Genomic DNA, 23,319 nt, shown 5'->3' with positions numbered 1-23,319 from the left:
GTGATTTCTATATTGGCATTGTGAATGGAACAGTATCTCCTTTTTTATATATTTATAGTTAATGATTTGAAAGGAAGCATTACTATAACCAGCCAATCATCATTACAAATTATAACTTTTAATGTTCAAAAGCAAAGAGAGAAAGCTGCCTAAATGAACTGCTGCCTAACATTCTGACATAAAACACAATGCACATTGTAACAAGTTGCAGTTCCATCCTAATAATGTATTTTTATCCTTCCTTGATAAAAGTAGCTTTCATGGAATTATTTAAAGCAGAATATCCCATTCTTAATTTATGTGCAAGATATATATCTATACATATATAACTATAGATATGTGTGTGTGTGTGTGTGTGTGTGTGTGTGTTTCCACTAAAATGTATGGAACATAAAGGGAGGGGTATTTGTCAGTTTTGTTATAAAATGTACCCCGAGCCGCTATAAAAGTACTTGTCACATGGTACGGACTGAAAATTGTCAAAATAAATGGCAGACAGAATCTCAGGTTAGGGTTAACCCAAATAGATGAGCTCTCATTTATCTACTATATTATAGATTATTTAAACTCAGAGTATTAAAACTATATTAACACTGAGTCCTATGAAAAATGATGCACACAGAGATACAGAAATAAGGATGAAAGAGGAAGCAAGAGGAAAAGAGATTACACCTTTTTTCAAAGCTTGCACAGAGTTTTTGTTGTTGTTGTTGTTTTGTTTTTGTATTTCAGGTTGAATTTATTGATATGTTAATTTGACCACTTAATCCACACAAACATACTAGAAGAACAAATAGCGAAAACTGTCAGTTCCCCAGTATTAGAGGTGAAAAATTCTTGCCAAAACTGACGACCAATACTGAGATTTAAAAAGCTCAGCATAAACCAAGAAGAATAAATAAAAGGAAACCAGATCCAGACACATCATGACAAAGCTATAGAAAACCAAAAAGAGAAAAAAAATTTAAAACATCCAGAGGAAAAAAAAGACATAATACTTATGAAGGAATCAAGCTTAGGACTTCTAAATTATAAAAGATACCTTACACAAAATTAAAGGAAACTGCAGACTAGAATGAAATATTAGAAAAATAATGACAGAGATAATATTCTTGATATATGAAGACCTCCTACAAGTAATTAAAAATTACTTACTTGCTTTTCTAAGGTCATTTTGGAATAATATTAAAATTTTGAATGTATATACTCACTGAATCATCAATTTTAGTCTAGGAATCCTGCAAAAACACTTTAAGATATTCTCAAAGATATATACTCAAAGATGTTCATATATAGTATTATTTACAATAAACAAATACGTAAGTAAGATTAATTTCTATAGTTAACTTACAATTATTTAATGGAACACTATTCAGCTACTAAATGCTAAGGGAGAGCTGTACATAAGGACACAAAATAAGTGCAGAATACAGCATATTAAGTGAAACAAGCAAATAGCAGACACAAACGTATTACACAGAAATTTCAGTTATTACATATATAAATATATTTAAGCTTAAAATGTGCTCATATATAGGTACATTTAAACATAAAGTAGTAAGATATCTGAATATATATTGGTTAATATACAAATGACATACTATAGAAAAAGATTTGCCAGTATAGAAGCCATGCTATACACAAACCAAGGGAAATCAATAAATCTATCACTTCATGATTTAAAAATAATACATTATTTATGTTATTATTTATATTCTAAAACCAGGAAGCAACATTAGTATTTTTCCTAATCAATTATGAATTTAAATGAAAATTTCAGCTCTTACAGGGTTGCTATAGAGTTCGTGTGCAATTTTAAAAAGTGTGCAATTTAAAATTCCACACAAACTTTATGGAATCCTGTATAAGAAACATAAGGAAAACTTGATTCTCCCAAAGTAATAACCATTTAGAAATTATCAGTTCTCATAGAAATCTGCTTTATTCAATTTATCTTTTTTTCAGGATTTTCATTATTCCAGTGATCTCCATTCCAGTGATCCTGTGCCAAACCAATGTAAATAAATAGCACATTCTATAACTAAAAAAAAAAAAAAAAATTTTTAAATCAGTTCCAACCTAATGTGCATAATGCAATGATACATTTCTAAACTATTAAGAATAGAGTATAAATGTTTTTACCACAACAAATAACAACAATTGTAAATAACCACAACAAACCTACATCTGCTTAATCAGTTAGATGTAAGCATTCTACGTGTATCTCAAGTAAGCACATTGTACCCCATAAATGCATTAATGTACACAGGTATGATTTAATAAAGAATTAAAAAAAAATAAACCAGTTCCTCAGTTTGAACTCAATTCAGTTTATAAGAAAACACAATCGAAATATAGTTTATAAATCAACATATAATCATTATGAAATTTACTATCAATTGATACATACTCCTCAACAAAATATTTTCTGTTCTCCAATATCATGATAGTTTTATTAATTTAAATATTTCTCCTCTTATTAATAGGCTCTAAATTCCAACATATATCTTAATTATGTTAGCATATATTAAATAATTCAAGGTTTTAAGCATTGTAAAGACATTATAAACATCATGGAAGTATTACCTTCTGAATTAGTGATTCACAAAACATGAATTGAGTATAACTTTGATAAAAAAAACACTATCATCTAGTTTTATTCAAGTGTTTTAAAGCCAATACTGACAATCTCTGATTATGCTTAATTCTAAATATTTAACTTATATCATATTGATTTAGCATTTTACTATTGCAGACTATATGAAATTATTCACATCTGGCTTAAATTTTATTTACACACAGTAGAGATTATATTTGTTTTATCTACAGAGTCTACAGAAAGCCTAATAAGTGGTTTTATTACCATAATTCTTAAAATGAACTAGAAAAAGAATCTTCAGAGCCATCCACACTTTATGGTATCTGTAGCCTTTAAATTTTCATTTTGTAAAAAAGACACCTGCACCTCTGTTATCACACCACAAGTACAATTGCAAACTTATGGAACTAACCTAAGCACATACAAACTGGATGAGTAAATAAAGAAAATGTGGTGGAGTAATACATATGCTGTGGAGTAATACATACTCAGCCATCAAAAAGGATAACATAAAGTCTTTTGAAGCAAACTGGATGGAACTGGAGGTCATTATTCCAAAAGAAGTAAACAAGAAAAAGTATTCCAAGAAAAGCAAATACCAGATGTTCTCACTTATCAGTGGGAGCCAAGCAATGCTTATGCATTTTTATACAGAATGACATAAGGGACATTGCATACTCAGATAGCAGAGGTTGAGAAGGGAGCACAGGATGAAAAATTACCTATGGCTACAATGTAAACTACACGCATGTAGTATATTAAAAGCCCAGCCTTTTCCACTATGCAATTCATCCATGTAACAAAAAAAAAAAAAGAACACTTGTATCCCCTAAATCTATTTAAATAAAAAATTTAAAACTTAAGTGATAATTAATCTAGAGTTGGGTGTCTTTTTCCCTATAGGAAAAAAACTCTTTAATGACATAAAATAGGGTAGAATGTAAGTGGGCTTCACAAGGAGGTAAGGAAGCTTATATGTGTGGCATTATTATGTTACTGAAGTAAGAGAAACTCATTCCAGTTTAGGTGCTATTAACAATCGTTAAGTTTTAGGGCTTATGTAAAATAAAATGATGACGATAAGGCATATGAATTCTAAATGTTTTTAACATAAAGAGAAATATTTAAGGTAATGGATATCCCAAGTATAGAGACTTGATCACTACAAATTATATGAATATATTAAATTATCAAATGTAGCATGACATCATGTACTTCCATTATGCATCAATAAAAAAAATAAAAATAAAAAAATACTTCACACCAGAATGCTATCAAACCTTCAAAGAAGAGCTTATTCCTATACTGCAGAAATTATTCAAAAAATTGAGGAGGAAGAAATCTTCCCCAACACGTTCTATGAAGCAAACCACCCTGATACCAAAACCAGGAAAAGACCCAACTAAAAAGGAGAATTTCAGACCAATTTCATTAATGAATATAGATGAAAAATTCTTAACAAAATTCTAGCCAATAGATTACGGCTTATCATCAAAAAAGTCATACATCATGATCAAGTAGGTTTCATCCCAAGGATGCAAAGCTGGTTTAATATATGCAAGTCCATAACCGTTATTCACCATATCAACAGAAGCAAAACCAAAGACTATATGATCCTCTCAATAGATGCAGAAAAAGCATTCGATAAATGCATCCTTTTCTAATTAGAACACTGAGGAGTATAGGCATACGTGGCACATTTCTGAAACTGATGGAAGCTATCTATGACAAACCTACAGCTAATATTTTACTGAATGGAGTAAAACTGAAAGCTTTTCCTCTTAGAACTGGAACCAGACAAGGTTGTCCTCTGTCATCATTACTATTCAACATAGTGCTGGAAGTTCTAGCCAATACAATTAGACAAGACAAGAAAACAAAGGCATCCAAATGGGTGCAAAGGAGGTCAAACTCTCCCTCTTTGCTTATGATATAATCTTATACTTAGAGAACTCAAAAGTCTCAACCACAAGACTCTTGGAAGTCATCAAAAAATACAGTAATGTCTCAGGATATAAAATCATTGTCCACAAGTCAGTTGCCTTTGTATACGCCAACAACAGCCAAGATGAGAGGTTAATTAAGGACACAACTCCCTTCACCATAGCCCCAAAGAAAATGAAATACTTAGGAATATACCTAACAAAAGAGGTGAAGGACCTCTATAAAGAAAATTATGAAATCCTAAGAAAGGAAATAGCAGAGGAGATTAACAAATGGAAGAACATACCATGCTCATGGATGGGAAGAATCAACATTATTAAAACATCTATACTTCCCAGAGAAAAGTACTAATTCAATGCCATCCCTATTAAAATGCCATCATTCTATTTTTAAGACTTGGAAAAAATGATTCTGCATTTTGTATAGAACCAGAAAAAAACCCGTATAGCTAAGGCAGTTCTTAGTAATAAAAACAAAGCCGGGGGTATCACCAAACCAGATTTTAGGCTGTACTTCAAGGTCATAGTAGTCAAGACAGCATGGTATTGGCACAAAAATAGAGATATAGACATTTGGAACCAAATAGAAAAACAGGAAATGAAACTTACATCTTACAACCACCTAATCTCTCATAAACCAAACAAGAACATACCATGGGGGAAAGACTCCCTATTCAATAAATGGTGCTGGGAGAACTGGATATCCACATGTAAAAGACTGAAACTGGACCCGCACTTTTCTGTACTCACAAAATTGATTCAAGATGGATAAAGGACTTAAATTTAAGGTATGAAACAATAAAAACCCTCAAAGAAAGCATAGGAAAAACACTGGAAGATATCGGCCTGGGGAAAGACTTTATGAATAAGACATCTGTGACAACTGCAACAACAGCAAAAACAAATGGGACTTCATTAAACTGAAAACTTCTGTACAGCTAAAGAGACAAGAACCAAAGTAAACAGACAACCTACACAATGGGAAAGAATATTTGCATGTTTTGAATCAGACAAAAGCTTGATAACTAGGATCTACAGAGAACTCAAATTAATCTACATGAAAAACGCCAACAATCCCATATATCAATGGGCAAGAGACATGAATAGAACCTTCTCTAAAGAAGACAGATGAATGGCTAACAAACCATATGAAAAAATGCTCATCATCCCTAATTATTAGAGAAATGCAAATCAGAACCACCCTGAGATACCATCTAACCCCAGCGACAATGGCCCACATCACAAAATCTCAAAACTGCAGATGCTAGCGTGGATGTGGAGAGAAGGGAACACTTTTACACTGCTGGTGGGACTGCAAACTAATACAACCTTTTTGGAAGGAACTATGGAGAAACCTCAAAGAACTCAACCTAGACCTCCTGTTTGATCCTGCAATCCCATTACTGGGCATCTATCCAGAAGGAAAAAATCCCTTTTATTATAAAAACACTGTACTAAACTGTTTATTGCAGCTCAATTTACAATTGCTAAAATGTGGAAACAGGTCTAAATGCCCTTCAACCCAGGAATGGATTGGCAAGCTGTGGTATATGTATACCATGGAATACTATTCAGCCATTTTTAAAAAATGGAGATTTTGCAGCATTTTTATTAACCTAGATGGAGGTGGAACACATTATTCTTAGTGAAGCATCACAGGAATGGAGAAGTATGAATCCTATGTATTCAGCTTTGATATGAGGACAATTAATGACAATTAATGACATGGTGGGGCACAGGGAGAGCAGAGAAGGAGGGAAAGGAAAAGAAAAAAAAAACAAAAGAAAAGAAAATAGTGATTAATTCTCACATAAATTGGATTTAATTCTGACCAAAGTACATTACTTAGAAATTAGTTTTTAATTCAACTTGTTGGTATGCTGTTTAGGATATTGCATCCTCATTTATAAGTGAAATATGTTTGTAATTTCCCTTTATAATAATATATTTTTTCCAATTTTAATATCAGGTGTATCCAAATGAGGTAGAATGATTTTGAAGTACTTCTTCTTTTTCCTATTGTCTATAAGATTTGGCATAATCTATTTTTTGAAATTATCTTTTATTTTTATTTATAAATATTAGTTGTCTATGTTTTGAGACTTTGGGGTAAAAAAACGAAGTTGTTAACTGATGACTCCATACTGAACCTCAGAGTCTAAGCATTCTGTAATACACATACTCTTTTATTTGAGAATGCGAATGTTATTTTTTTGCATTATTATTATTATTGCTCAATAAAAAGAAAATAAAAAATTAAAATAAAAAAATAAAATTTGATGCACCAGTAGAGGTTGAAAATGACTCTTTCAAAATCATTATAATATTCAAAAGACTATAAGCTATAATATACATTTTCGTTTAATTATGAAATCCTTCATACTAAAATTGTTTTCTGGGGTGAGGGACAGAGTCTCACTATGTCACCCTCAGTAGAGTGCTGTGGCATCATGACTCATAGCTACCTCAAAATCTTGGGCTTCAGCAATTCGCTTGCCTCAGACTCCCAAGTAGCAGGGACTATAGGCACTCACCACAATGCCTGGCTATTTTTTTTCTGTTGCAGTTGTCATTGTTGATTTTAGAACCTGGCCAGGTTCTAACCCACCAGCTTTGTTGTATGTGGCTCATGCCCTATCCACTGAGCTACGGGCATCATCTCTAAAAATTTTATTACAAATAAATCTTACTTTGAAATAACAAGCAATACTTTTTTGACTAAGACCAAATAAGTATGTACTTTCTGATACTTACTATAATTACCTCTCAGTTCATTTAAGATCTAGTGACATAATTCATAGGATAGATTTCTAGTGTTCCTAACCCAGGAAAATATACTCTATTCTATTAGTCACTCTTTTCCAGCCTTCTCTCTGAAGTCAAAGTTGCTTTTTAAATGAAAGAACCCTAAGATCACTATAGTCAAAAGACAAGCCAAAACATCAAAAAATTGCTTTCCTCCATGTAATAAAACCAAACAAAAATACCAATATTTATATTGGCCAGAAAATAACCTAAAACTAAAATGATTTTTCCCTCCTGGTTTGCCTTGCCTTTGGTGAAATAAAACTGATGGCTGAGGGGGGAAAAATCTGAATGTCTAATTTAGCCGACCTAATGTTTTCCATAAATATTTATCAGAACACATGGTGGTAATCTAGAATATTATTGTATTTGCCCCTTATAGAACACTATACAGAACAGATGAACTCTGAAACATGCCCATACCTTTTTAATTCTACCTAAAAATGGTTCCAGTTTTACCTGCTCTCTGTAACACACTAACATGCAAATATTAATAAATTAGAACAGGAGGCAAACACTCGGTAGAGAGAGGTTCAAAGGTTACAAATCTTAACATGGGTGTAAGGATCAGTTTCCAAAGATAGAAGATTTCAAATTGAAAGAGTCTGGTTTCTGAGCAGCACTCCAGTATTAAATTGAATTCTAGATTGTGATCATTAAAAGATTTAAGAAAGCATTGCCATTCCTGCAGTTTAATTTGGATTAACATATCTTGGAATATCAAAGACTAATTTGGAGCAAGTTTACAAAATACAGAGCATGAGGACAATCAATGGATTATTGCTACAGCTGATAAAACCAATCAAAATTAAAAATCAGATTAATTTCCTACCCATTATTTTAAAAATTAACAATAGACCTTTTGAGTGACACGCAATTAAAAACTATTTTAAGGAGGGGGTGGAGACAAGACGGCTGACTGAAGCCAGCTTTCCACAGAGGCTCCCATCCAGAAAGAGAGTTAAAGGACAGAAATTTAGCAAGTAACCTGGTGGATTAGAGCTGCACCAAAAGAGAAGGTTGAAGAACACACATCAATCCTGCTGAGGCGAACTGCGACCCCAAGGATACAAACAAAAGGTACAAAATAAGATAACCCCCAGGCATATCATAATTAACTTCACTAAAGTTAATATGAAGGAGAAAATTCTGAAAGCAGCCAGACTCAAGAAATACATTACCTACAAAGGGAAAAATATTAGAATGACTGCAGATCTCTCTGCTGAAACTTTTCAAGCTAGAAGAGTGTGGTCATCGACTTTTAATCTCCTAAAGCAAAATAACTTTCAACCTGGGAACCTGTATCCAGCTAAACTGAATTTCATTTATGATGGAGAAATTAAATACTTTAATGACATTCATATGTTGAAGAAATTTGCCATAAACAAACCAGCTGTTCAGGATATTCTCAGATCTATCCTCCACAATGACCACCCCAATCCTCTACCACAAAAGTAAACTCACTCAGAAACCTTTGATCAAACTCCAACTTCCACAGTGGTGAAGAGATTAAAAATGTCCACTGGACTTTCAAAAAACTTGATACCCAAAATTTTACCAGACTTATCAATATTCTCCATTAATGTGAACGACTTAAACTGTCCTCTAATGAAGCACGGGTTAGCTGATTGGATACAAAAACTCAGGCCAGATATTTGCTGCATACAAGAGTCACCTCTTACCTTAAAAGATGATATACCCTGTTTCCCCGAAAAAAAGACATCCTTCAAAAATAAGACGTACTTACAGGAAAGGTAAGACGTCCCCTGAAAATAAGACCTAGCACATCTTTGGGAGCACACCTTAAAATAAGACACTGTCTTAGGGTAAACAGGGTAGACTCAGGGTAAAAGGATGGTCATCCATACTTCAGCAAATGATAATCAGAAAAAAGCAGGTGTTTCAATTGTATTTGCAGATACAATAGGCTTTAAACCAACAAAAGTAAGGAAGGATAAGAATGGTCACTTCATATTTGTTAAGGGTAATACTCAATATGATGAGATTTCCGTTATAAATACAATTTATAAGAGAAACGCTAACAGACATGAGCAACTTCATTTCCTCCAGCTCCATAATGGTTGGAGATTTCAATACTACTTTGGCAGTGTTGGATCAATACTCCACTAAGAAGCTGAGCAAAGAAATTTTTGCTTTAAACCTAAAAATCCAACTTTTGGATTTAGCAGACATCTACAGAACATTTCACCCCAACAAAACTGAATAGACATACTTCTCATCAGCCCATGGAACATATTCCAAAATCGATCACATCTTAGGTCACAAGTCTAACATCAGTAAATTTAAAGGAATAGAAATTATTCCTTGCATCTTCTTGGACCACCATGGAATAAATGTTGAGCTCAATAACAATGGGAATCTGCATACTCATACAAAAACATGGAAGTTAAATAACCTTATGCTGAATGATAGTTGGATCAGAGATGAGATTAAGAAGGAAATTGCCACATTTTTGGAACAACATGACAATGAAGACACGAATTACCAGAACCTCTGGGCAAACCTAAGAGGGAAATTTATAGCACTGCAAGCCTTCCTCAAGAGAACGGAAAGAGAGAAAGTTAACAACTTAATGGGTATCTCAAGCAACTGGAAAAGAAAGAATATTCCAACCCTAAACCCAGTAAAAGAAAAGAAATAACCAAAATTAGAGCAGAATTAAATGAAATTGAAAACAAAAGAATTATACAACAGATCAATAAATCAAAAAGGTGGTTTTTTGAAAAGGTCAATAAAATACATAAACCTTTGGCTAACCTAACCAGGAAAAAAAGAGCAAAATCTCTAATGTCATCAATCAGAAATGACAAAGAGGAAATAACAACAGACTCCTCAGAAATTCAAAAAATCCTTAATGAATAGTACAAGAAACTTTATTCTCAGAAATATGAAAGTCTGAAGGAAATTGACCAATACTTGGAAGCACATCACCTTCCGACACTTAGCCAGTATCAAGTGGAAATTTTGAACAGGCCAATATTAAGTTCTGAAATAGCATCAACCATATAAAATCATCCTAAAAAGAAAAGCCCGGGACCAGATGGCTTCACATCATAATTCTACTAAATCTTTAAAGAGGAACTACTACCCATATTACTCAACCTGTTCCAAAATGTAGAAAAAGAAGGAAGACTATCCAACACGTTTTATGAAGCAAACATCACCCTGATCCCCAAACCAGGAAAAGACCCAACAAGAAAAGAAAATTATAGACCGATATCACTAATGAATATAGATACAAAAATATTCAACAAGATCCTAACAAACAGAATCCAGCAACACATCAAACAAATTATACATCATGACCAAGTCGGTTTTATCCCAGGGTCTCAAGGCTGGTTCAATATACGTAAATCTATAAATGTAATCCAGCACATAAACAAATTAAAAAACAAAGACCATATGATTCTTTCAATTGATGCAGAAAAAGCTTTTGATAATATCCAGCATCCCTTCATGATCAGAACACTTAAGAAAATCAGTATAGAAGGGACATTTCTTAAACTGACAGAGACCATATACAGCAAACCCACAGCCAATATCATATTCAATGGAGTAAAATTGGAATCATTTCCACTAGATCAGTAACCAGACGAGGCTTCCCATTGTCTCCATTGCTTTTTAACATTGTAATGGAAGTTTTAGCCACCGCAATTAGGGAAGAAAAGGCGATCAAGGGTATCCATATAGGGTCAGAAGAGATCAAACTCTCGCTCTTCGCAGATGATGTGATTGTATATCTGGAAAACACTAGGGACTCTACTACAAAACTCTTAGAAGTGATCAAGGAATACAGCAGCGTCTCAGGTTACAAAATCAACATTCATAAATTGGTAGCCTTTATATATACCAACAATAGTCAAGATGAAAAAACAGTTAAGGACTCTATCCTATTCACAGTAGTGCCAAAGAAGATTAAATATTTGGGAATTTATCTAACAAAGGACATGAAAGATCTCTATAAAGAGAACTATGAAACTCTAAGAAAAGAAATAGCTGAAAATATTAACAAATGGAAAAACATACCATGCTCATGGCTGGGAAGAATCAACATTGTTAAAATGTCCATACTACCCAAAGCAATATATAATTTCAATGCAATCCCTATTAAAGCTCCACTGTTATACTTTAAAGATCTTGAAAAAACAATACTTCCTTTTATATGGAATCATAAAAAACCTCAAATAGCCAAGACATTATTCAGAAATAAAAACAAAGCAGGAGGAATTACGCTACCAGACCTCAGACTATACTACAAATCAATAGTGATCAAAACAGCATGGTATTGGCACAAAAGCAGAGAAGTAGATGTCTGGAACAGAATAGAGAACCAAGACATGAATCCAGCTACTTACTGCTATTTAATCTTTGACAAGCCAATTAAAAACATTCAGTGGGAAAAAGATTCCCTATTTAACAAATGGTACTGGGTGAACTGGCTGGCAACCCGTAGAAGACTGAAACTGGACCCACACCTTTCACCATTAACTAAGATAGACTCTCACTGGATCAAATATTTAAACTTAAGACATGAAACTATAAAGATACTAGAGAAGAGTGCAGGGAAAACCCTTGTAGAAATCGGTCTGGGTGAGTATTTTATGAGGAGGACCCCCCGGGCAATTGAAGCAGCTTCAAAAATACACTACTGGGACTTGATCAAACTAAAAAGCTTCTGCACAGCTAAGAACACAGTAAGTAAAGCAAGCAAACAGCCCTCAGAATAGGAGAAGATATTTGCAGGTATGTCTCCGACAAAGGGAGACAGAGAATCCACAGAACTCAGAGATTCAGAGAATCCTCAGAATCCACAGAGAACTCAAACGCATTAGCAAGAATAGAACAAGGGATCCCACTGCAGGCTGGGCAAGGGATTTTAAAAGAAACTTCTCTGAAGAAGACAGGCGCATGGCCTTCAGACATATGAAAGAATGCTCATCATCTTTAATCATCAGAGAAATGCAAATCAAAACTACTTTGAGATACCATCTAACTCCAGTGAGCCTAGCCTATATCACAAACTCCCAAGACCAAAGATGTTGGCACGGATGTGGAGAAAAGGGAACACTTTTGCACTGCTGGTGGGAATGCAAATTAATACATTCCTTTTGGAAAGAGATATGGTGAACACTTAGAGATCTAAAAATAGATCTGCCATTCAATCCTGTAATTCCTCTACTGGGCATATACCCAGAAGACCAAAAATCACATCATAACAAAGATATTTGTACCAGAATGTTTATTGCAGCCCAATTCATAATTGCTAAGTCATGGAAGAAGCCCAAATGCCCATCGATCCACGAATGGATTAATAAATTGTGGTATATGTACACCATGGAATATTATGCAGCCTTAAAGAAAGATGGAGACTTTACCTCTTTCATGTTTACATGGATGGAGCTGGAACATATTCTTCTTAGTAAAGTATCTCAAAAATAGAAGAAAAAGTACCCAATGTATTCAGTCCTACTATGAAACTAATTTAGGGTTTTCACATGAAAGCTATAACCCAGTTACAACCTAAGAAAGGGAGGGGAGGGAGGGGGGAATGTGGGTAGAAAGAAGGGGATTGGTGGAATTACACCAGTGGTGCATCTTACAAGGGTATATGTGAAACTTGGTAAACGGTCTGTGAAGCTAGTGAATGATGCCCCATGAATATATCAATGTACACAGCTATGATTTAATAAAAATAAATAAATAAATAAATAACAAAGACCATATTATTCTCTCAATTGATGCAGAAAAATCTTTTGATAATATACAGCATCCCTTCATGATCAGAACACTTCAGAAAATTGGTATAGAAGGGAAATTTCTTAAACTGATAGAGGCCATCTACAGCAAACCCACAGCCAATATCATATTGAGTGGAGTTAAATTGAAATCATTTCCACTAGATCAGGAACCACACAAGGCTGTCAATTGTCTCCACTGCTCTTTAACACTGTAATGGAAGTTTTAGCCATTGCAATTAGGGAAGAAAAGGTGATCAAGTTTATCCACATAGGGTCAGAAGAGATCAAACTTTCACTCTTCGCAGATGATATGATCGTATATCTGGAAAACACTAGGGATTCTACTACAAAACTTTTACAAGTGACAAAGGAATACAGCAATGTCTCAAGCTACAAAATAAACACCCATAAATCTGTAGCCTTTATATATACCAATAATATCCAAGCTGAAAAAACAGTTAAGGACTCTATTCCTTTCACAGTAGTGCCAAAGAAGACGAAATATTTGGGAGTATACCTAACAAAGGACGTGAAAGATCTCTACAAAGAGAACTATGAAACTTTAAGAAAAGAAATAGCTGGAGATGTTAACAAATGGAAAAATATACCATGCTCATGGCTGGGAAGAATCAACATTGTTTAAATATCTATACTACCAAAAGCAATATATAATTTTAATGCAATTCCTATTAAAGCTCCATTGTCATATTTTAAAGATCTTGAAAAAATAATACTTCATTTTATATGGTATCAGAAAATCCTTGAATAGCCAAAACATTACTCAGCAAAAAAACACCGCAGGAGGAATCACGCTACCAGACCTGAGACTGTACTATAAATCGATAGTGATCAAAACAGCATGCTATTGGCACAAAAACAGAGAAGTACATGTCTGGAACAGAAAAGAGAATCAAGAGGTGAATCCAGCTACTTACCATTATTTGATCTTTGACAAGCCAATTAAAAACATTCAGTGGGGAAAAGATTCCCTATTTAACAAATGGTGCTGGGTGAACTGGTTGGCAATCTGTAGAAGACTGAAACTGGACCCACACCTTTCACCATTAACTAAGATACACTCTCACTGGATAAAAGATTTAAACTTAAGACATGAAACTATAAAAATACTTGAAGAAACTGCAGGGAAAATTCTTGAAGGAATCGGCCTGGGTGAATATTTTATGAGGAGGACTCCCCAGGCAATTGAAGCAGTATCAAAAATACACTACCAGGACCTGATCAAACTAAAAAGCTTCTGCAAAGCCAAGAACATAGTAAGTAAAGCAAGCAGACCGCCCTCAGAATGGGAGAAAATGTTTGCAGATTATACCTCTGATAAAGGTCTAATAACCAGAATCCACAGAGAACTCGAACGTATTAGCAAGAAAAGAACGCATGATCCCATATCAGGGTGGGCAAGGGACTTGAAGAGAAACTTCTCTAAAGAAGACAGACACACGATCTACAAACACATGAAAAAAAGCTCATCATCCTTAATCAGAGAAATGCAAATCAAAACTACTTTGAGATATCACCTATCCCCAGTAAGAGTAGCCCCCATAACAAAATCCCAAAACCAGAGATGTTGGCGTGGATGTGGAGAAAAGGGCACACTTCTACACCGCTGGTGGGAATGCACACTAATATGTTCCTTCTGGAAGGATGTTTGGAGAATACTGAGAGACCTAGAAATAGACCTGCCATTCGATCCTATAATTCCTTTACTAGGTTTATACCCAGAAGACCAAAAATCACAATATAACAAAGACATCTGTACCAGAATGTTTATTGCAGCCCAATTCATAATTGCTAAGTCATGGAAGAAGCCCAAGTGCCATCGACCCACGAATGGAGTAGCAAACTGTGGTACATGTATACCATGGAATATTATGCAGCCTTAAGAAAGATGGAGACTTTACCTCTTTCATGTTTACATGGATGGAGCTGGAACATAGTCTTCTTAGCAAAGTATCTCAGGAATGGAAGAAAAAGTATCCAATGTACTCAGCCCTACCATGAAGCTAAATTATAGCTTTCACATGAAGGCTATAACCCAACTATAGCACAAGACTATGAGGAAAGGGCCAAGGAAGGGGAAGGGAGGGGGGAGGTTAGGGTGGAGGGAGGGTAATGGGTGGGGCCACACCTACCGTGCATCTTAGAATGGGTACAGGCGAAACTTACTAAAGGCAGAATACAAATGTCTACATACAATAACTAAGAAAATGCCATGAAAGCTACGTTGAAGAGTTTGATGAGAATATTTCAGATTGTATATGAAACCAGCACATTGTATCCCTTGATTGCACTAATGTACACAGCTATGATTTAACAATTAAAAAAAAAAAAGAAAGTTAGAAACAGCAACCATCACTTCTACTGATTATAGATTTTTTTCTCCTTTTGGTCTATTCAGAGACCATTAGACATTGTACTCATTGCATATATATATACATATATATAAATAACTATAACTATATATAGATAGATAGATATAAAACTCATATTCGAGCACACACCATTCTATCAGGTCCAATGACCTCATTAAATTCCGAAATAGATAAAGCTTTTATTGGTACTATTCAAGAAGCTTCTATTTTTCATTCTTACACATATGCTAATGCGAAAATGCTTCATGAGAAATTTCATCTTACAAAATCTCAGTCACAGCAAATTCTCTCTAATTGCCCTTCTTGTTGAAAGATACACATACCTCCCTTTCATGAGGGAGCCAACCCTAAGGGAGAAGCAGCAAATCAAATATGGCAAATGGATGTGACCATCATTTCATCCTTTGGTAAAATGAAATATGTTCATCATTCCATAGATACTTTCTCTCATTTTTCTTGGGCCACCACCTTACCTGGAGAAAGGGCTCACCATGTCATTCAACATTTGTTAGAGTGCTTTAATATCATGGGACTCTGTAAGTCTATTAAAGCTGACAATGCAGCTTCTTATTCTGTTCACGAATTAAGTACCTTTCTATCTTTTTGGAACATTCAATTGTCTCATGGTATTCCCTATAATTCTCAAGGACAAGTCATTACTGAATGACACCACAAAACATTAAAATGTATGTTGGATAAACAGAAAGGGGAAGATGGTGTCCTCCCCTTAAACAATCTTCCTAGGTATATCCTTACTAGAGCTCTGTTCACTTGTAATTTCTTGAATCTCAGCAATGAGGGAAAGACAGCTGCTGTATGCCACTGGACATCTCTCACCCATCCACCATCTTCTCCAATACAACAGCCTGTTTTCTATTAAAAAAAAAACCTGATACATCTGAACGGACCTGGTGGGGTAGAGGTTTTGCTGATATCATTACAGAACAACAAGAGAAGCCATGGCTACTGGCCTGCTGGATTAAGCCTCGACATGAGCAGGAAACCTTGCCATTATTTTAATGAATCTGCCTGCACTAACTTTTTCTATTGATGTTCTAGGGACCCTAATTTCTTGGGCCTAGGCAATTTCCAAATAAAAAAAAACCTTGATCAACCTCCTCTGAAGGACCTCTAACTGCCTCTCTCATATCACCATCCATCTTCAGCAGGAAGCAATTAGGAGCAGTTAGCATCCTTTTTCCCTAATCCGTAGTTAGAGCTTCTATTCAGAGAGGAAGGATTGATACGGTTCCATCATTCTGGCCTGGATAGGAAACCCCAGGTAAGCTCAGAACGCATCCTCTGGGCTCTAATGAGGTCACAAACAACAAAGCCCTCAAACAACAGACGTTTTGTTCCTGGTAATGGTTGCACTGGTGTCGGCAAAGGTGAGAGAATTTTACCTATTGGGCTCGTATGTTTCAACTGGGCACCTGATCTTTACTGTCAACCCATTCCCATCTTAAAACCATACTGTTGGGTGCAACAGACAGATAATTTGGGTATTGGTTAATACTTCCTATGGAAGTGTCATTGACCCTACAGGTCAGCCCAAACCACATAGTTGGGTAGTGATCAGCACAAGGGGGTTCTGTCTCCCCCATGCCTAGTCTGGCTAGAGTAACACAATCACAAAAACTGGAATTTTTTCATAACCCGGGTTACTTCCACTGATGTGATTTTGTTAAGTCATGTGCCCTTCTGTTTCTTTGCTTAGCAGGAAGGAAAGCTCCTCAGTGAGGAAAACAGCTGTAATAATCAATGACAAAATTTCTGCCTTGCCTATCCATAAATGTCTTTGAATATACAAGTGGCGGGGGGGATATAGGAAACGCCAAGAGCCAGAAGGCCTCTGGACAAGGCAGCATGGGGGCGGATCCTCAGGCAACTCATCCCCAAGTGTTACAGCTTAATCATCCTGTGGAGTCACAGAGAGAGAGCCCGAACCCTTGGCAATCCTTAAGCACGCAGTCATTATCCAATACTCCCCTCATCATTCATGTACCATCTCAATAAATAGCTACTTTGGAGGTTGCTCAGGGCTACCCTGCACTTATGGTTAGCCCACCTCTTGGAAACTTGTACCTCAATCTGCCTGTTTCCTTCGTCTGGCGACAGTGACAGTGTGTTAGGGGTCACAACACATATACACTACCTATTTTCAGCTCCAGCCATTTTTTAAAGTTCTCACATGTTCCTGAACATCTCATACTTTTCCTTATCTCCATATTTTGTAAACTCATGTCTGTTTCTGGAACATCCTTTCCTGCTTCTTTATTGTTGTCAGAACCCTTCTTCTTTAGGACTCTATGCAAAAATCAGTTATACTAGGTAGTTCTTCCTCTTGTTGTGAGTCATATTTTCCACCCTTTCTACAGTTCAAAAACTGTACCTCTCCCCTTGTTTTATAATTATTATCGTTTTCCCTCTTTCCCACCTCCCTCTCTCCACAAGATTTCTTGAGATTGTTCTTTTGGTTTATTTATACCTGTATTTGAACTTTGAGTAGCTAGCACAATAATTTGAACATGTTAGTTCTATAAATGGTAATTAAAGAGTGAAAGGAAAGGAAGAAGGAAAGAAACAGGATTATGTTTACCAAATTATGTACATGAGGTGAAATGAAGTGAACATAGATTTAAACAGGCTATTAACATCCACTTGCAATACCTGGTTTCAGGCACATGCATGTGCTTTGGGAAGAGGGATATAGAATACCTTCATTGATACTCCCAGTAAAGTATATGTGATTTTAAGGAAGGGAGTGTGGTAATTATTCAAAGGGAAACTGGAGTGTTTTTACCAGAAACATCAAAAGAGTGATGGGTTCCTTAGAAAGCAGTGGGTTCCCTTACAATCACATAGTGGGATTATATGCTGCTCTTATTAGCAGCAAAGTTTCAAGAATAAGAGTATAAATCAGGAAAAGAGAGAGACCTATGTGGAGATGTATTACCTACTTTGGTTGTTACTACTTCTCAGGATAGTTATGAGAAGATTTATTTCCACTGGCTCCCCTATTCTATTGTTCAGGTTTCCACTTCTCTAAACACAACCTTTGCTGCTTTTCCAGCTTCTACATGTATTTGTGGATATTACATGAGAAACTGCACTGTTTTACATCTCAGAACTTAAGTGGGGAGCCCCAAGCCTGGAGATGAGAAGCATACTAGGTGGGCATTAAGTCTGAGTTGAGTCAGGTTGCCCTGTATGGAGTTGGTAGAAACCCTGAAAGAATTGAAATAAATGATTTAGAGACAATTGAAGAATTAAGAGTCTTTGGCAAAGGGGAAAGGAGTGACAGAGAATAAAAAAAATAGCTATCTACTAAAATGACATAGGAAAAGATTACAGCAAAAGTAGATATAGAATGTGATGGCAATTATTTTTTTAGAAAACATACTTGTTGGCCATACCAGTTTCATGTGGCTACAATGTAGGAATACTTGTTGAAATAAGAGTTTTATGCCCTCAAATAATAGGAGTGTCATCTATGAAAAAAATGTTAATGTTGATTGTAAAAATTCTTTGTTTTTTTGTTGCTTCTATAGCGATTCTACATTATGTAGACAATCAGTAAAAAGGCTGAAAAGAGCAGCACACTTAAAATAGTATTACTTTGTGAAGGGACACAGTCCACTGCACCCTTGTAAGGTGAATCAGTCTCATTTGTGCTCCTTGAAGTCATGAGGCTTTGACAAGGAACATTTCCAGTACTTGGGCTGCAGTCATGCCTTAAAGAAAAGAATGTACTGGAGACCCTCACCAAATCGTAGCTGGAGACAGAGCATCTGCCTGGGGCAATGGACCATTGCACTTAATCCCTAACCTCTATTTACACAAAAACTTTCAGTTAATCATTTAGAGAAGTAGGCAAACAAAACAGACAACCCAGCCCTTTGTGGTTCATCTCCATTATTGTTTATCTCTAAACAAGATATTCTTGGTTTAGAAAGGTGTGTACATACTTTGCTGGATTAACGCTGATAAGGAATCTTTACCTTTTGTCTCCCTTGTTCTTGGATTATTTTTATCTGATGAGTTTGGGTATATAAGAAAGTAAGTAAAAACAGCCAATTGCTGCAATGCCCGAGCGAGCACCAGCCATCCCTTAATAAATCATTAATTTTGTCTGTAGTGTCTGCCTCCGTGTCTGACTAGGCCAGTGGAGAGCAACACTTTGGGATATTGGAAATCAGACAAGGAAACAGATTTATCAGTTATTAATATGTCTTATATTGTGTATTATTTGGAATATTCTTTGATTTGAAGAATATTTTCACATAATCACTTATGGTTTAAATGAAGTTATGCTTTGTAATAAGTGTTTAGAAGAGTAAAGCCAGATGTAATTATGCATTCATACATTCATTCATCAAATTTAGCATTTCCTATTTGCTTAATAGAGACAAGGTCTCGCTCTTGCTCAGGTTGGTGTCAAACTCTTGACCTCAAGCTATCTACTTTGGCCTCCCAGAGTGCTGCGATTACAGCATTGAACCACTGTGCCCAGCCTAGTTTCACGTCTTTTTAAATTAACACAAGTACTCAGGATAAAAAACACAAAGGTTTGAAGAAAGACTGTAAAAGTCAGATTCAAAAAGAGTGGCAGTCAGATTTTTTTAGAACAGGAATAGAATAGAATAGAATAGAATAGAAATAGAATAGAATAGAATAATAGAATATTCTACTGAAGAGGTAGAAATAAGATTTTATAAGTAAATAGATACAAGAAATAAGAAGGAACAGTTTGAGCTACTTGGGGGGATAAAGTGGTACTATTATGTATAAAATGAACCAAAAAAATGAATTTGAAAAGAAAGATGAAGACAGTATTAGGAAATAGGGTATTAAGATGTATATGGGACACCCCAGCAAAGATATTTAGAAGCAGCAAAAAAAAGATAAGCTAACATTTTTTTGTAGGATTCCTGGAGCTAGAACTGCAATGGAACCACAGGGAAGAAAAGGGCTACATTAATCAAATTACAAGTACAAGGTAAAATAAAAATAGACATAAATATAAAATAATACGACAAAAATGAAAGTAATACACGCATATACTTACAAGTATAGATAAAACTAACCAAGGTAGGGGACGGGAGACAACCAAAGGACCATGTTCATTGAGGAAATGAAATGGTTATGAACAGAGCAAATGAAAAGATAAACTGAAAAGAACTTAAGGAATGGTTAGAAGGATAGAATCAAGATTCAAAAGAATCAAGACATATCATACATTTCAAGAGAATGGTGCAAAGCACCAAATACTGATTAAATCAGGCTTTTAAAAACATTTGATTTAGCCAGGCATGGTGGCTCAGGCCTGTAAGCATAGCACTTTGGGAGGCTGGGGCAGGTGGATTGCTTGAGCTCAGGAATTCGACACCAGCCTGAGCAAGACAGACTCCTTCTCTACAAAAAATAGAAAAACTAGGTGGGTGTTGTGGCAGGTGTCTGTAGTCCCCAGTGCTTGGAAGGCTAAGTCAAGAGAATCACTTGATCCCAGGAGTTTGAGGTTGCTGTGAGCTATGATACCACATCACCCTATCCAGAGTGACAAAGAGAAACTCTATCTTAAAAACAAACAAAAAAATCATTTTATTTTACAAACATAACAGTCTTCTTACTCAAGTTTCATTTCTAATTTATAATTTACTCTATTCCTAGTAGAGAAATAGAATGGTAAGTTTCTGTTTACTATAATTGGCTTCATTGTTCTCAGGTAAACTCTTATAAACAATAGAAAAAGGCTACTGATAGGCTTGACATTATAACTTACTCACTTGGAAATACAATGGTAGTTTCCCTTTCCCAATAATTACCAACATAGAGTGTCCCAAAGGTCACCAATAAATATAGCAAATAGGAAATTGTAGCAAAGTGTACCCTTATTCACAAAATAATCATTATAAAATTTTACAAATAAGTGGGCAACAGGTAGAGAATATTTTGCAAATATTTTGCAAAATTTCATAACGAGTATTTTGTAAATAAAGGTATGTTTAACAGTATGTCTCATTTTCCCCATGTATGGCAAATTTAGTTTTGGAACTACATCACCTTGGACTGGCATGGTTCATATGATCATCCCTTAACAAATCACTTCAAAAAAAAGAATACAGTGTGATTTCCCAGGCACAGGTCACATGTCCAACCCTAGAACTACCCTATGAAATCAATCCTACTTTAATTTTACATTTTACAGCTATTATTAGGCAGGGAGGACATGGATGCTGAACAGACAAAAACAAAGAAGTGTCACATTTCACACCTATGACTCAGTATAATTATTGACCATAATATAATGATTTTTTATTTGATAACTTTTTAGTTTAATATAATTTTAAACTTCAAAGGTGCAAAAATAATACCAAGAATTCCAAAATACAGTTCAACCAAATGCCCCAATTGTTTAAATTTAGAACAAACTGCTACACACACACACACACACACACACACGTGTGTGTGTGTAATCATTTAGTAATCTATTTGAGAGTAAGTTGGAGACATAATACCCATTTACCCCTAAAAATGTGTGTATTTACTAAAAACAAGAACATGTGCTTATATAAATGTGCTGTTAACACCCTTTAGTGAATGGTTTCAGAATCATTCCTAATATTCAAAGCTTCTGAACTTTTTTTTCGTAAAAAAGGTCTGTCACACATCACAAAGTCTCTTAATATTCCTGGAAAGAAGAGATTTCCATTACAAATAAAGAGAAAATGCAACATCACTAAAACAAAGTAGGTATTCCTTGGTTCATTTCTTTTAAAACATGTGATTTTCATTATTAAGAATTTTTCAGTTCTTGCCAATAGCCATAAAATAGATTCAAATTTCATTCAGAAAGCTGCCTACTCCCAGGTGAATAATAATCAGTGTCCACAATCCCTAACAAAGTAGACCAGTTGATTACACCTCCTCCCAGTCACCCACCCAGAGTCTGCCAAGTACAGCCAGTAGCAAGCCAAAGCATAAATATTTTATCTCCAAGAAGGTGACAGTATGTGAAAAGATGAAATGAATTCTTCACAGGAATCTCAGCAGGGTTAGTCTGAATTTGGCACACTTTGGGCTTCATTTTTTCCATTTTAAAAATGAAAGGGTTCCCCATCAGTCCAAGACAGATCAGTAGGACCATGTTCACTCTCCCATGTGAAACAATCAAAATACTGGAAAATAATATACAAAACAAAGCTATACAAGACACTGGGAATCAGGCAACAAAGTACTATAGACCCTGACACATGAAAAACAAATGAGGTAAGCCCTACAACTATCGTAGCTTACTGCCTTAAGAGAACTTCCAGGACATGGTACAGAGAGAGGAACCCAGCTAATGCCTAGTGGACTCCCCAAGTAGAGGAGACAGAGTTCAGAGTACAAGAGACTCAGATGGCTAGAGTTCTCAGGAAAGAACACTAAAGAGGAGAGACATATAGAGAGAACTCCAAAGAACGTCAAAGCTTCTCCCTCAAGTATTCAACAGAGGGAAGAAATAAGCACATGAAAAAAATGTTCAAGATCATTACTCATTATAAAAATGCAAATCTAAACCTCAATAAGGTAACACTTCACACCCCCCAAGATCGAGGATCACTATACTAACAACAACAATAATAATAATAATAATAATGTGTTGGTAAAGATGTGGAAAAATAGGAACCTACAAATGTTGCTGTTAAGAATACAAATGGTTCAGCTGCTGTAGAAAATTGGTGGTTCCAAGTGAGTGTATGATGCCCCATAATCATATCATTGTATACAGTTATGATTTAATAAAAAAATTTAAAAAAAAAGAAAATTGGTGGTTCCTC

The 23,319-nt window shown here is 35.2% G+C and overlaps 1 protein-coding gene across 9 annotated transcripts in view; it reads right to left on the bottom strand.

The window, feature by feature from the left end:
- Positions 1-23,319, bottom strand: part of VPS13B (vacuolar protein sorting 13 homolog B) — a 980,186-nt gene that overhangs the window by 570,523 nt on the left and 386,344 nt on the right. The window lies entirely within an intron of this gene.

Source organism: Nycticebus coucang, chromosome 13 (assembly GCF_027406575.1).
Source record: "Nycticebus coucang isolate mNycCou1 chromosome 13, mNycCou1.pri, whole genome shotgun sequence".
Taxonomy (NCBI): domain Eukaryota; kingdom Metazoa; phylum Chordata; class Mammalia; order Primates; family Lorisidae; genus Nycticebus; species Nycticebus coucang.
The sequence above is the reverse complement of the archived record's forward strand: the minus strand, read 5'-3'. Positions and strand labels throughout refer to the sequence as shown.